This window comes from Dendrobium catenatum, unplaced genomic scaffold (genome assembly GCF_001605985.2).
Source record: "Dendrobium catenatum unplaced genomic scaffold, ASM160598v2 fragScaff_scaffold_1446, whole genome shotgun sequence".
In the NCBI taxonomy this organism is placed as follows: Eukaryota; Viridiplantae; Streptophyta; class Magnoliopsida; order Asparagales; family Orchidaceae; genus Dendrobium; species Dendrobium catenatum.
In genome coordinates, this window is record NW_021319908.1 from 3,476,869 (window position 1) to 3,494,098 (window position 17,230).

Consider the following 17,230-nt stretch of genomic DNA (forward strand, 5'->3'; position numbering starts at 1 on the left):
TAAGTTAATAAATTTAAAGTATAAAGCATTATTTTAAATTCCTTGTAATCTCATAAGTTAACTAAATTATGAATAACTTGTTAATATAATTTTTAGATGATTTATTGTATACATGTAAAATCTTTTTTTTTTTTTTTGGGTAAAACCTTATATTTATAAGATTTAAAAATGCCTTTGATTAGACATGCAAGCCAAGAACTCAGGAAGATTTTTTATTTTTTGATAGAAATGTATATTATCTGTTTCAGGAACACAAGGTTATTTTAATAAAATTAGATATTTGTTAAACAAACATATATATTTTTTTCACCTAAACTTGTTTAGAAAAATGAAATTAATTGCAACCGTTAATAATGAAATGAGATGACGGCTTGGCTAAGAACTCCAGTTTCTGCGTATAGTAAGTTTCAATCCTCTTGCGTACAAGAAATATTTGTGAAAGAGATTTTTAAACCTGAAATTAATCGCAACAGCTAACAATAGAATTGAGATGACTTGGCTAAGAACTCTCTAGATTATGACTGACTTGTTGAAAGTTTCAATTCTCTTGCGTACAAGAAAACTCTACGCCATTGGCGTGGCCAAAGCGTATCGATCTCCGCAAGACGATCCGAGAGAGATGATTATAGACTGCTCCTAAATCTCTTTCGACGAGTTCGATGAAGATATGCGATGTAAAGATTTGTTTTTTTCTGGTTGAAGACGACGGCAGCATTTCCATTTCTTTTCAGTTTGCATCGTTATAGCTTACCTTATAGAGCAAAGAGGGAGATCCGAAGCGGGTATGGTCCGCATGGCCGACACTGGCGCCTCTTCAACGCCTTCGTCATCTTTGTCATTCAATTCTTCATCAGTCTTTCATAATTACCCGTTGATCTCTGCTCTGGTGGTTCACGCTTGCCCAGTCGATTAAGTTCTTCACGACCTGGTGCCTACTTTTCCTCTTGCTCCCTTCGTTGTTGCTTGTTTTTGTTTCTCTTCATAGGTTACGGATTTCGCAGCACCAATCATCTTTGAAAAAGAAAATTCATTTCTTATTTGGCTTACTCCCTCCGATAGTCATTCCCATGTTAAGCATTTTGAACAATGGTGGCCTTGGCTTGATGGATACCCACGTCAATCCGATCCGTTTCTTTGCCGCACATTTGCTGTTGCCAAGTAGTGTGCCTATCCGTTCACTTATCTAAAAATATGACAGCAGCATCAACTCAGGGCACTAAACAAATTTGTTTGTTATTCGATTGATTGCTTAACATTTGGACATGTTAGAATATTTAGAAAAGTATCTTTTTCTGACTGACTTGCAGAAACTTATTTCAACTCTTTTTAATGTCTGCTTGGTTCAGAGTAGGACTTATCAAATTCGGATTTGATAAACCCTGTTCAAGTAGGATTTATTTAATCATGATAGTGTAAATCCTGAGAACTGTCCGGTTACCAATTCTTAGATCCTGTCAAATCTTTGAGCCTCTTTCGTTGCATTTTGTAGAATTTGGGGATTTAGAAGTTTTTGTGAATGAAAACCCACCATATTAGTAATCTCTTATCTTCTTCTTTCGAATTCTGTTAAATAATGCTCCATTATTATTTTTGTTGGATCCCATTTCATCCATAATTGACACATGACCTTACCATCAAGTTATGTTGAGATGAACGCTGAAGGAGCGAGTGGGTTTTAGGGGCTGTTTGGTAGAACATAGGATTTCATTTAAGTAGGATTTCGTAAATCCTCCAAATCCCGGATTTCCGAAATCCTTAGGGGTTAAATCCTGAAAACTGTTTGGTAACATTTATGATAAATCCAGTTAAATCTTATGTGACTGTTTGACTATAAAGCAGGATTTATCCAAGGGACTCTTACTCTAACGCCTGGATTTCTTAAATCCCGTTGGATTTCGTAAATCCCACAAAATACAGGATTTCTGAAATCCCAGATTTCACTTGCCGTGAGATTTGGTTTTGCATTTTAGGCCGTTTGGCTGGATTTCGCTCAAATCCGCCTCAAATCCGGCCTAAATCCTGCTACCAAACAGCCCCTTAAGGTAGTATGAAGAGCGATATTTTTTCTGGTAATATGAGAAAAATTTTGAAAAAGAGAAATGGAAAATAAGCAATCTCAAGTCTCAAAGTACTAGAAAATTTACAAAGATCCATAATATCTCAAGTATGTATCTTTACCCTTTATTTATAGGGTTTGGAGGGCCACAATAAATGCTGCCCCTAATAACTCATTACAGGTTGTCATGACACATGGGTTAGCCAATTAATCCCTATGTGAATGTCCATCTAAAATTAAGTTAAGTGTTGAAAGATAAGGATGCTTAGGTGGATGAGTTGCTTTATTCTTACAGATAATGCGAAACAAGCATATACGTGAAAAGATTAGAGTAGCTCTACTGGTAGATAAGATTAGAAAGAGTCTCCTTAGATGATTTGATTACATAAAATGTCAGCTTGCCGATGAGCTTGTTAGGAGAATAGTTGAATTAGATTTTGCTTATATTAAGAAAGGTAGAGGTAGACATAAAAAGTCTTGATTATGAAATATTAGAAATGATCTTTTTTATTACATTTAAATGAGAATTTAACTTTTAACATAGAATTTTTATTCGATGCAGACTATGGGTGTAGCTCTACGTTCGAAATCTCGTAAAATCGCATCACGTGTGACCCGACGACCCCGCCGTTTCTATTTAGCACATTTTTCCCAGTTACTACGCGGCCTGACGACCGAACGACCCGACCCGGATCAGACGCGAAAAATTAGTTTTTACCTTGTCGTTTTAGTTTTTCAAAATTGACTGCGGCGTTTCAATTTTGCAAAATTAACCGCGTCATTTCAGCTTCAAAATTTTGCAGGCGATCTTCAACTTCGTCTGAAGCTCCTTCCGTTTACTCCAGATTTTAATTGCATAAACAAAAGAAATGGCTAAGGTAAGTTTTTTGATACCAGGATAACTTATATTCATTATGTAAATGTCACATTTATGGTTTATGATTAGATTTTTTTTGTATATTATGTACCAGTGGGTACCGGTGTGTACTTGTAGGTACCGATTTGTACCTATAAGTACTGGTGTTCACCGGTGTGTTCCACTGGGTAACCCATCTAGGTACCTCTTTGTTCGTTGCAAAAACAGAAGGCACGGCTAACATCGATTTTTTGTTACTAGGATAAGTTATATTCGTTATGTAAATATCATGTTTATGGTTTAGGGTTTTTTTGTATATTCTATAGTTGGTACCAGTGTGTACCTGTAGGTATCGGTTTGTACCTGTGTGTACCGGTGTTCACCGGTGTGGTACCAATTGGTATTTGATGGGTATCGCATCTGCGTACTTTTGGTGGGTACCGCTGGGTACTTTTTGCTGATCAACTACAACTAACTTTGTAGGAATATGTTCCAAAGATTAATTTCCATTGCAGATCTTCAACATTCAGTAAAGTATGTGATTACTTGGTTGAAACATTTAGCCAAGATTTTGTGGATAGACTGACACAAGTTCAACTACATCAATTTCTAGTGATGCTCCGCTTTATTCAAAAGGTTCTGCTAGTTTACAAGTTGTTTTTATTCTGGGATATAAAGAAGCAATGCTTCATCATCAAGGAGCAGAGGTTAGCATTCACTGTTGATGAAGTTTTTCTGATCTTAGACCTACCAAATAGAGGAAATCATGTCGACTTAGGAAGTGCCCGAATCACCGGGAAATCCACAAATGATATAAAGGAGGTGCTTAGTCTAGCAACTCAACTCCACTTAGCGAGCTTGTGAAGAAATTCATCATTTACTTATTGTTCAACATTTTCTTCCCTCTCAGTAATTATCGAACACTAGCTACTATTCTTGGTGTAACTCGTAATGCAGATTAGTTTTTATCTTACAACTGGCCAGAGTCGATTAGAGATTTCCTTGTAGGTGAGTTCGATGCAATTACGAAGAAGTTTACGAAAGGCCAACCACTCGGATACACGAATGGCTTTGTACATATTTTAATTGTGAGTACATACAACGTTTTAGATGTGAGCTTGATTCCACAATATTACTTTTTTGGCTGGCAACCTTCTTTTTTCTTGTAGATATGGTTTCTTGAGCATACGACAGTACACGCACCTATGTATTCTTAATCAAGACCGCATTTTTTTTTTGTTGGGGGTTGTGATATAATGTATAGCGAAGCAGAGGCTTCTAATTTATTTGAAGGTCTCCAAGATGTATAAATATTCCTTTGTTTTGATGGAATAACCAGTGAGGAGAGGACATTATTAGATACTTCTCCCCCTCAACATTCATATGAATCCCCTGATCAAACATTCACTTCACCTCAAACTTTTTCCAAATTACAAATCACCGTGCGCAAACCTTGCCAAGTTGTTTATTCACCTTCTAGCTCATCCACTCCCTCGAAACCCCCAGCCCATTCAAACCTCCCAACCCACCAAGCTTCCCCAACCCTCCCAGGTATCCTAGACAACAACAACCTTCTCCCCCTGCTGAACCATTCCGTCATAGCATTGAGGAAGCCCTCAGCAAGATCATGGCTCAAAACAAAATTCTTCAAAGAAGGTTAGCACATGTTGAGTCGACATCTACTCTGATTGAGTGGCGAGTCACTGCAGTAGAACACCATGTATTTAAATATCGACAGAAGGATGGGAGATATGATGCTATGGAGAAGGTTTGGTTCGAGAACTTTCCAGTATTTAAAGCTGTAAACATCGAAGAGGAAGCAAAATCTTCTTCAAGGGCATTACAGATAAGAAGAAGGCTCCTATGCCTAATCTCGAGGTTAATGTCGATGAAAGCTTAGTTAGGCATGATACACTGAAGGACGCTAACATATTTGATGTACTGAAGGAGGACCAATACGTTTTGCACTGAACGGTGAGGGGCATGATGAAGGGGATGAGGGCCTTGCTTCAACATGTAGCACCGGTATAGAACGAAGGGTGCGACGAAGTGGTGATCAGAAGCCTAAAGCAGTTGTAAGGCTTACTCCTATGGAAAGATTGGCAATTATTGCTGGTTCTATTATAATTGACGTTGATACCTTAAAATCACCCGAACCCACACCAGTAGCTGCTCAAATAGATTATCAATGGGTGGGCGATGATATGTCAAGATATGCGAATGTTCATCGACAACTGTCTTCAGAAGTGTAATGATAAATAAGTTTGAATTATTTTGCAACATGTATATTTTATTTACAGTTTGGTCTCACTCGGTATCGTTAAGTACCGCTCAGTACTTCTGGGTATCACTTGGTACTTCTGGGTACCACTCAATACCAATGAGTGTCACTTGGTACAGATATCTAGGTACCACTCGATACCGATGGGTACCACGCGATACTGATGGGTACCACTTGGTACCGATATCGTGGTACTACTCGGTACCGATGGGTATCACTCGGTACCGTTGGTTACCACTCGGTACCGATATCTAGGTACCTCTGGGTACCCGATGGTACCCTTGTGTAAATTATCTACTACTGAACTTTTTTATTTTGTAGGGGTGACATGATTTATTCTGTTAGGAACGTCCAAATTTTTAGAAATCAAATTGATGAACTTTTACTGGGCCAGTACCTCAATAACAATCACATAGATGCCTTCACCATATTGCTAGCTGAGAAGAACAAAATACGTCCTGGCCTTTATCAACCATTAATTTTTGTTTCTATCCTTCATTGAATACGCTATGAATTATTAAACTTTTTCTTTAATAAATCTGTGTAAGTTAATATAAAATCTTTTCAATATGTTCCACTCCGGGGTTCTTCATTATATAAGTACGATAACAAACAAAATGTTTCCCATGTCACTAAGGAATTGGGTTAGGCTGCCAATTTCCTACTGATGCCAGTGTCGGAGAAATCACATTGGACACTTATGGTAGCAAATTTGAAAAGTTTAGTTTGGCTTTTCTTCGATTCTTTGTCTAACCCGACTCATAGGGCCGTGCTTCCAGAAGTTGTAAGGGAAAATTCATATATACTAACATATCAAATGTAAAGTGGACATAATTAAATACAAGTGCTTAACATTCTGTGCAGATAAATCATTTGTATGAAGAAACACGAGATTTTTTTGAAGGTGACATACGGAATTGGCCACTCAATGTTGCTAATGGTATTCCAACCCAGAAAAACAGCGTTGATTGCAGGATGTTTGTTTATAAATATATGGAAATTGCTATCCTGCCTCATGTTGTCAAGTGGGAAGAACTAATACATTGGCAAGATGAAATGCCTAAATACAGAGCCAAACGCACATACACAATTCTATGTGCAATGATAAAATAATGAGGCAAAATTGATTCCGGACTTATCCATCAAAATTTGTACATATATTTTCTGTTATTATTATTTTGTTGTTTATACATACTTTGTTCGTAATACGACTCTTTATTCATAAGTTCTGAAGTGGGGAAAACATCTTTGTCATTTATTATATGTACATAATAACATCACACAAAACTACCTCTTAAGTAAATGGCGAACATGTTGTTGGAGTTGAGTTTGAATAGGATAACATCAAAATGTTGTCATCAACTCAAACTGTAAATTTTGCCAATCACCCATGTTTAGGAACTTCTTTCGCTTATCTCTATGCAAATGCTTCTTCAGTATTTGCTTATACAGGTCTAATATAAATACATCTTTAGCTGGACCCCAAGGATGATAAAGAATTACATTTTATAGATAACAAGGTGACCTATCAACATAATTTGAATAGGCTGCTTCGCCTTTAGGACATGTTAGCTCATAATGATGCTGTTGAAGAAAGTGAGCACTAGCTAGGTGATGATATTTCTAAAAAACTTTACTTTCCACACATTGCCATCCTTCTGCATTTAGAAAAATTCCTGTTATGTTGGCCTCAATAGCCATCGCCTCTCTCCATGACCCTTCAACCACATAATCATAATGTTCTTTCCATGTATGTACACAACATCTTTATATTTTATTTCCCTTAGCTTATTGCTCAAGCGAACCTTTAAAATACTTTGCCATACATTCATACATCCTAATAGTGGCAATGTTCTTAAATACATCTGACCAAAACAGTTTATAGACCATAATCAAAATATCTTGAATAACAAAGCTAACACAACTTATATAGCTGATAAGTACAACTAATCATAGTAATATCACAACAACCCGTCTTAAATAGTTGAACTGCCACAACTACTAACTTTAAATATTACAACAAACCAAAGTTAATAGATCAACTACCGCAACTACCTATCGTTAATGATAGGTACACAATCTTACACAGCGGTATCGATCGATACCGAGTAAATAGAAGCTGACGATATAGGGTGGTATCGAGCGGTATGGAGCAGTACTTACTAATACCTAGCGGTACCGAATTATTGTTGACAATTGGTAAAGTAAAGAGTATGAGTAATAATTGGTACAACAAACAATTACTCTATACAATGAATTAACAAATAAGAATGATATTTAATAGCTGAAAAATTAAAGAGTAAGAGTAACAATTAGTACAATTAACAATTACAAATTGAAATAATCATAAATCAATCATGTTTATTTGATTTAATTATTCCAATCATCTTTCTTACAAATTTAAGGGCAGCTAACTGGTTGGTCAATCGAGAGCATACTCATCTGTAAAGCATTCTGGTATGTTTGCAAACATAAGCTCACTAATTGGTTCCATTGGTGTACATTGTTCAGTTGATGGAGTAGCTTGTTCCTCAGTTTTTTTTTCGTATACTTTTTATTCTCCCAATGGCCCTTCAACCTTGCATTAGAGATGCCTTTAGGCCTGCACTTGAGTGAGTCTTTCAATTTTTTTGACCCACCTGTATTCGTAATAAACCTGTGATTCTTTTTCTTGCCATCCAATATCAAGTCGACATTTTTAGCTATGTCAGTCATTGCAGCTAACATGTACTGTTCTGCTTCCTCATTTCCTTGTTCATGTATGCTAATTTGATATGCAAATCTGCTAAGATGATTTATGAATATCATACCTCCTAATCTCTCATGAGATGGGGTCACTTTATTTCTCATATATGTGAACGCTCGACCGGCATAAATGTTTTTTCTAACTCTACCTGGCCATCTTAGAAATAGGTATTTGAAAGGAATATTAATTATATCTAATTGCCTTATTACTCTCATATAGTGAGAATATAGTAATCTCATCATGTTTAACTTCCTATAGCTGCAACCCTCATTTGCATCAAAATGAATAGTCCAATGGTGCGACCGATCAATTTTCTCAATGGTTTTGACAAAAAATGTTGATGAGTCACTTAAGTCATGATTTATGCACATTACACCCACACCCTATAAGAACTCCTCAAAAAATGAATACCATTTTCGTGAATAAAACCGAACAACTTGCTTTAGTATTGGATTACTTTAAATTAAAGGTACAGTTTTGGACTGGCTGCATTTGAAATCTTCATCCTATTCATTTTGATGCAAAGTCTTTATCACATTCTCTAAGCCTAGAAAATAATCAGTTATACAATTTGTTGGCTTAAAAATGTCATGGCACACCATGTTAGTGAATTCTCTATGCTGTGTTGAAAGAATACCAACGTTAAAATAACTCTTATTGAATGTTGTAGATCATTTCTTCCTTATTCTGTAAAGCTTATTCAACCAGTCATGGTTGTGGAGGTCCTCTTCATTGCTCATTTTAGCCCAGGTTCTCTCAAACTCCTCCGAATCACACTTAAACATCTATACAAAATGCCTCCAACTTTGTTGTTGCTATTGAAGCACCACACCTTGGACGATGCCTTCTTGTTAATGTGTCATTGGCACAACCTATGGTTAGGTATTTAAATGCATCAACGGTTCTTATCTCAGCTTCTGTGATTGATTTAAGAACGGATGCTTTCTTATCACTAATATTTCTACATAATCTTAGAAGATATTGATTTTCACGTCTAGCTAATTCGTGATTGTGGCTCTCTATGCATTTTTGCACCGTCCATACTCCATCTAGGTCCGCTAAAAATTTAATAATAGCCGGACACCCGTTCCTGGTATTCGATTTTCTATATTTTGATTTGGAATTTAAGTCAATACTCTTCTTAAATCCAGCTCAAACAGATAAAGTCCTTGAATCTTATTCTTCTCAAATTAGGCCAGTAACTGTGATGTTTTTTTGCGAACACAAAAACTAACATTATGACCATAATGATAATACATCTCATATGCTTTATTCTTACAGTTATAAATACCCTGTAAACAAGAAAAACTTATTAAACACTTCAATTTGAACATGAAAAAAAAAAACACACCAACGGTACCCACCGGTACACAGCATCGATACCTAGCGGTACCTAGCTGTACAATGTGGCGGCTCACATGAGCGATATTACACAACAAAAATGTATTTCAACCTTCCAAGTAAGCATTCACATGTTTAAGGGGATTTAAATGACAAACCTTAAAAAAATAAACAAAACTCTAGCTTCTTCAAGAAAAAGAGTAAAACCTCTTCGATGTATTATATTTACCGATAATATCTTTGACTTATCTTCCGTAGTTTGCTGCGGTACTTCTTCCAGGACATTTTGCATCTCTTACGTAACGCCTTTCATGTCCTCACAATATTCAACGTCCTCCGAACCGGTATCAATCTTCATAGCATCCTCTCTTCTCTTTCTCAGTTTTCTCCGAGGAGAAAACCTGTTTTAAGTGTGGAAAATAGTCCGCCATCATAAAAAATCCTAGATATTGTTGCATTTGTTTTTTAATTTTCTCCTATGTGTCGGGCTGGGTCGTCGGGCCATGCTGGATGTTGGAAAGAACACGCTAATTTTTATTTTTTCATCGAGTCGCGTAGTGGGGTTGTCGGGTCACACCTGGCACGGTTTTACTGGATTCTGAACATAGAGTTATGTCCGGAGTCCCCACCGAATAAAAATTCCTTAACATGACACAATGGAGAAAAGGAATTCATGTCGACGACCCCATGTAGTGGGATAAAATTTGATGTTGTTGCTATTGTGTGAGAAATGGCCATCTGAAATGAAATAAGAAGAAAAGAGTTAAAGGATTAAATAGTTAAAAATCCAATAGTACTCATCATAGTGACAATAAAAGATAATGGTTTTATGGTTTAGATCATGGAGGATAACCCTTAGAATTAAAGAATTAAATGCAAGCTTATGGTTGTATTTACCAAAGCAACTATTAGTTAGGAAAAATCTGTTATGTGCGCAATCACAAGTTACAAATGTGATTATAGTTAATGCTTAACTCTTATTTAACTGTCTTATTTGAGCTCCTTCACGATCATGCACCAAAAATCAAATAGCTTACACAATTGATATTTTCTATAGAAATGTAAGAAATGTCTATATATCTTGTTGATATTGTTGAAATATTCAATCAATTCTAGTTAAAAAAAAAAAGACTAACATACATTGCAACCATAAGAACTAGGCACAAATTCCACTAGAACCAGATAACAAATTGATATAAATAGAGACGATGAAGCAAGGCAGCACGCGAGATCTTAGGGCAACGAAAATTAATGCCAAAATGCTTCTTAGTTTCCAAGTTAACTTCTTTTAGCTCATCCATTGAAGTAGTATGTCTATCATTTTCAAGCTCTTTTGGTGCAGGTTTAGCTTCTACAGGTTGATCATCCGAAATGGTAAAGGTTCTAATTAAGGCAGTCACGGGTATCAATTATCTGTTCATAAAACATAGTATTTCCCCACCTTAGATGCGAAGCGATGGAGGCATCGATGGCGAGACTATGAGGCGAGGAAGCACGTGAGACCTTAAGGCGGTTATGGGAGGTGTGGCTGGCGGTTGGAACGTGAGGGAGAGTGAGAGTGAAGAGAGAGGGGTCGGGTTTGAGGAGTGTTCGTTAGTGTGAGTCGTGAGGGGGCTGGTCAGGGAGTTAAGAGGGAGAATGGGATATGGGGTTTATTAGATATTTAGATTATTATTTTAATTTTTTTTTAGAATTTAGGTTTTTTCTTATTCTTTTTGTTGCGGGCTAGAATATACGCGGCGATAGAGTTATAATTCTACGTCTTAGCGTTGCATGGATATCCAGCTCACACACAGAGAACACAATATTTTTTACGTGGAAAACCCGGGAAAGGGGAAAAACCACGGGGCCTAGCCCAGTTGAAAATGATTCCACTAGAATTTGAGAAAGGTACAATGGTCTGACTCGTCCTTGAAGGTGACCAAATTACAAGTATCAACTAAGAGTTTTGCAAGAGTCCAACGTCACTCCAATGTCAGGTGGCGATCCGATAGAACTCCGGTGTCAGACGGAAGACCGGTAGTGGTACTTCAGTGTTAGGGGGTACTTCAGCTTCGGATGGCACTTCAGCATCCCTTGGTGGTCTGTCGGTGATACAGCAGAACTACGGAGGTGTTGCGACAATACTCCGACGTCCCTTGGTGGTCCGGCGGTGGTGTGGCAAGACTACGGCGGTGGTGCGACAGCACTCCGGCGGTGGTCGAGGAGGAGCTAGGCGGCTAGAGCTTTCTTCCTTCTCTTCCTTCTTCTCTCTTGGCTTCCTCCTCCTTTCATGAGGAATGAGGGGCCTATTTATAGATTTTCTGGAGTGGCATAGCTTGTAAATAGGTGTGAGATCAGGGGCAAATAGGGAGTGGCTGAATGGATGGCCGATATCGAATCCCATGATCATGCACCGTTCGTTGGACATTTGAAGGCCTTAGTGATGTCAGAATTCAGTGATATTGGGCTCGTTGGATTCGTCTCGTCGAGCCGTTCGATTCGAGTACAAGCTCGTTAAAATCAGAGACCGTTTGGTAACTCAAATTGTGATTCGAACCTTCCAATAGCGCTTCGGGTCCTTGATTTGGATCCATTTTGGCTCGGATTGGGTTGAATTTGGTGTCGTTGGATCCGTATTTCCGAGACGCTCAGTTTGACTATAAGCTCGCTGAAATTCGTGCTGGATCAAGCCTATTTTTTAGTAACATATCAGTTGCCCCCCTATTTTCGGACGTAAAAGCTTATATAGTCCGAAAATATATATATAGATTTGTATCCTTTTGAGCTACTTATGACTGATAATTATGTATTTAAGTAAAAATAATACTTCTATCGAACAGTTTAGAAAGTATATGTAATAAAATATTACATAATAATATCCTATATTATTTAATAATATTATGAATTAAGACTAGTATTTATGTTGATTTCAGAAATAAATATCAACTTAACTTATAAATATTGATCATTATATATATATAGATAATGATCTATTACCGGTGAATAAAAAAAATTATAACTTATGTTATTATGCTTATTAGAAGTTATAAATATTAAAGGTGAAGTTGTATCGTTTAAGAAGTTATAATTGCAACAGTTTTCATGCAAACCATGAAGTCTCTTAGATTTATTAAACTGTAATCTTTTTGAATATTAATATATATTAATGTATTGGCATCAGCATAAAAAATAGTTATGATAATATATTATTATATTATCAAAACTGTTGAAAATTAATAACATTTGATGAGTTACAGTTATTAGTATGCTCCATTTATGAGATATAACTATTAAACTACAGTTTTAATTGTAACTCATTTCTCTTTCAGTTTTAAAATCCACTAGGTTCTGAATATGTACTTGTATATTATTATTTATAACCTCAATATATAGCTTCGCATTTAAAGCCTTAATAACATACAGTTAATTAGCCCGTTAGGCCTTCTCGCCTCCGCCTTCAGAAAAGCAAATGTCTTATAGTAATTAGGAAATAACTATGTTATTATTATTATATATTTTGAATTTTTAAATTTCCAAAATATTTTTGAATAACATTTATGCTGCCTCCTCTCTCTTGCTCCTATAAATACTCCCTTGGAGGTGGGATGAAGAGCATAAACTCCCATGTTTGTCCAAAAAAAGTTTCTTTCGAATTGACAGTTCAAGGATTATTGGCGGAGGTAATCAAGACCCGGTACTCTTACGCAGGCTCCAGTTTACTCCCATTGGGGGAAAGACTGTCCGGCAAGAATCTAAATACTGAGGGCGGAGGCAATCAAGACCCGGTACTCTTACGCAGGCTCCAGTTTACTCCCATTGGGGGAAAGACTGTCCGGCAAGAGTCTAAATACCGGAGGCGGAGACGATCAAGATCTGGTACTCTTATGCAGGCTCCAGTTCACTTCCATTGGGGGAAAGACTGTCCGGCAAGAGTCTAAATACCGAGGGCGGAGGCAATCAAGACCCGGTACTCTTACGCAGGCTCCAGTTTACTTCCATTGGGGGAAAGACTGTCCGGCAAGAGTCTAAATATCAGGGGCGCAGGCGATCAAGATCTGGCGGCTACAACTTTTCCCTGTTCAGGCCTAGGGACCCTTATTGAGTAAGAGGAAGGTGTGAGGTTGAAGGTCAGGCGGAAGGCCGACGTCACTAGGAGGTCGGGTATAAGACTGGCATCTCTTGGAGGTCGGGTAGAAGGCCGAGGTTACTTGGAGGTCGGGAAAAAGACCGTTGTCACTTGGAGGCTAGGTAGAAGGCCAATGATACTTGAAAGTCAGGTGCAAGACCAACATCACATGGAGGCCACATAGAGACAGGGCAGAAGGCCGACGTCACTTGGAGGTCGGGCAGAAGACCGGTGACACTTGGAGGCCAGGTAGAAGGCCGACGTCACTCTGAAGTCAGGTGCAAGACTATCGTCACATGGAGGCCGGGCAGCAGGCCGATGTCACTTGGAGGTCGGGCAGAAGACCGGTGACACTTGGAGGCCAGGTAGAAGGCCGACGTCACTCTGAATTCAGGTGAAAGACTATCGTCACATCGAGAAGAAGGTCGATGTCACTTTGAAGTCGGGTACAAGACCGTCGTCACATAGAGGTCGGATAGAAGGCCGATGTCACTTGGCGGTCGGGCAGAAGACCGGTGTCACTTAGAGGTCGGGTAAAAGACCGGCGACACTTAGTGGCTGGGTAGAAGGCCGGCATCACTTGGAGGCCGGGTAGAAGACTGGCGACACTTAGTGGCTGGGTAGAAGGCCGGCGTCACTTGGAGGCTGGGTAGAAGACTGGCGACACTTAGTGGCTGGGTAGAAGGACGATGAAAAATTCGGCAACTAGCAATAGAGCGTAGATTTCTTGAAAGATATATAACCCATCTGAGGTTGTATGTCATAGCATTTGCTCAATGACGTTAACCTATATGGAAGAGGTTGAGAAAATCCATCAAGGATGTACGACCTATTCGAGGTTGTGTGTCAGAGCGTTGTTCACTGACGTTAACCTATGTGAAGGAGGTCGAGAGAATCCACCAAGGATGTATGACCTATCCGAGGTTGTATGTCAGAGCGTTGCTCAATGACGTTAACCTATGTGAAAGAGGTCGGGAGAATCCACCAAGGATGTATGACCTATCCGAGGTTGTATGTCAGAGCGTTGCTCAATGACGTTAACCTATGTGAAAGAGGTCGGGAGAATCCACCAAGGATGTATGACCTATCCGAGGTTATATGTCAGAGCGTTGCTCAATGACGTTAACCTATGTGGAAGAGGTCGGATCGAATCCCCCTGGGATTGATCATATAGTAATTGAGATAGCAATAAAGATTGCATATTTCTCAAATTATTGCTAAAGAGATTAGATTCATTTTTAATTTTTATTGTCATTTTAATCCTTTTTAAAGAATGAAACAATATCAAAGTGAAGCAAATAACACATTATTGTACCATGTAAGACAATATCACAGCTCTGTAATATGACTTAGGGATATAAAAGTTACACCACATAAGACATATACAGAACGACATAATGTTTAACCTGGAAGAAAAATACTAGGGATATTAGAGTGACACTTTATTTAATATAAAAGAGCTGCATGATGACACAAAAGCCCCAATTATGCGATCAGTTAATCTCGCCAACAATTTGAATATTATTCAGCGATTTTTCTTGCTATTGTTGATTTTGCCCCCCAGTGGGATAAACCTCATCTCGAGCAGGAGAATTTTGAATGAACTGTCCAAGGTAGCCTTGTTGAATAAGTCTCTCAATTTCATTCTTTAGCGGCCTACATGCTTCAGTTTTTGACCTGTGGAAATATGATGACTGTTGCGGGCTAGAATATACGCGGCGATAGAGTTATAATTCTACGTCTTAGCGTTGCACGGATATCCAGCTCACACACAGAGAACACAATATTTTTTACGTGGAAAACCCGGGAAAGGGGAAAAACCACGGGGCCTAGCCCAGTTGAAAATGATTCCACTAGGATTTGAGAAAGGTACAATGGTCTGACTCGTCCTTGAAGGTGACCAAATTACAAGTATCAACTAAGAGTTTTGCAAGAGTCCAACGTCACTCCAATGTCAGGTGGCGATCCGATAGAACTCCGGTGTCAGACGGAAGACCGGTAGTGGTACTTCAGTGTTAGGGGGTACTTCAGCTTCGGATGGCACTTCAGCATCCCTTGGTGGTCTGTCGGTGGTACGGCAGAACTAAGTGGTGTTGCGACAATACTCCGGCGTCCCTTGGTGGTCCGGCGGTGGTGCGGCAAGACTACGGCGGTGGTGCGACAGCACTCCGGCGGTGGTCGAGGAGGAGCTAGGCGGCTAGAGCTTTCTTCCTTCTCTTCCTTCTTCTCTCTTGGCTTCCTCCTCCTTTCATGAGGAATGAGGGGCCTATTTATAGATTTTCTGGAGTGGCATAGCTTGTAAATAGGTGTGGGATCAGGGGCAAATAGGGAGTGGCTGAATGGATGGCCGATATCGAATCCCATGATCATGCACCGTTCGTTGGACATTTGAAGGCCTTAGTGATGTCAGAATTCAGTGATATTGGGCTCGTTGGATTCGTCTCGTCGAGCCGTTCGATTCGATTACAAGCTCGTTAAAATCAGAGACCGTTTGGTAACTCAAATTTTGATTCGAACCTTCCAACAGCGCTTCGGGTCCTTGATTTGGATCCATTTTGGCTCGGATTGGGTTGAATTTGGTGTCGTTGGATCCGTATTTCCGAGATGCTCAGTTTGACTATAAGCTCGCTGAAATTCGTGCTGGATCAAGCCTATTTTTTAGTAACATATCACTTTTTAATTAATTACAAAATGAAATTGGCATTAATTTAAAATTATTGATAACATCGTCATTGTCGTTTATGCACGTCGATGCCGCCTCGTTTGCACATGTGAAATTTTATTTTTTGCCGATCGACAGTCCCAACCATTATGGCCGTCTATCCTAGCTATTTCAACTGTTTTGAATGCCCTAGCATTGTTCGTTTCACGAATGGAGGTCATTTCGATCATTTAGATTTTCGGTCAACGCACGCCGGACGAATTTCACAAGACGTTGTGCTCTTTCACTTTCAAAACTCATTGTGCACAATCAACTCACCCCCACACTCGTATTGAGGTCAACATGTGTATTCACAAGAATTGAGTTTATCACTATTAGAAAGTTATTTTTGGATGCAACTGAAGCTCGAACTCAAAATAAGTCTATTGCTAGTAGAGATTTTTTCTTAAGACAGAACAAATTTATTTGAAGAAAATGACAACATGTATGTTAAAAAGTACTTCCTTATAGCGATTCAGAAGGAATTCTCTTTGAAATTCTATCCTCTTTTTTTGGGACATTTGAGCCATCAAGGCTAGTTCAACCAACAAACCAGCGTGAGATGCATAAATTCTATCCTTTCACTTCTTAGACTCTTAATATTCATTATTCTACATGTCCAAAGCATTTCAATTCAAGGCTATTTATTGTGTTATTCTCAATTGATGGTACTTTTGCACTTTCTCTTATATAATCATTGAGAAAATTATCATAATGTTCCTTCAATATTTTATGATGGTTCAAAATAGTCCTCAACTATTTTGAGGGACCAATTGGGTCCCTCAACTCCTCAAAATGAGACCATTTTGGTCACACCGTCAATTGTAAGAAAAGTCGGATGAGGGAGAGGGTATTATTGGAAAAAGCAAATAAACATCAAAACATAGTTTAACAGTTACAAAACATTCTTTGAACCCTCCGCATCAAAAACCCAGCAAAGAAACCCTTCTTCGAGCCCCAGCGCCCCGCAGCCTCCACTGCAGATTCACCATCAGTCCACCATAGAGCGTCGAGCGTAGCTTCGACCCAGCTTCCCGTAGTGTTGATCGCGTCAATCCCACAGTTGATCCCCAAAGCACTGAGCGTGGATCACATCTATCATGTTGTTGATCCCAACCTGAAAAGTTGATCCCAACTTCTC

At 38.6% G+C, this 17,230-nt stretch overlaps 1 pseudogene; it reads left to right on the forward strand.

Annotated features, from left to right (window-relative positions):
* The first annotated feature begins 388 nt into the window (after nt 1-388).
* LOC110110218 overlaps nt 389-17,230 on the forward strand; it is a 40,023-nt pseudogene continuing 23,181 nt past the window's right edge.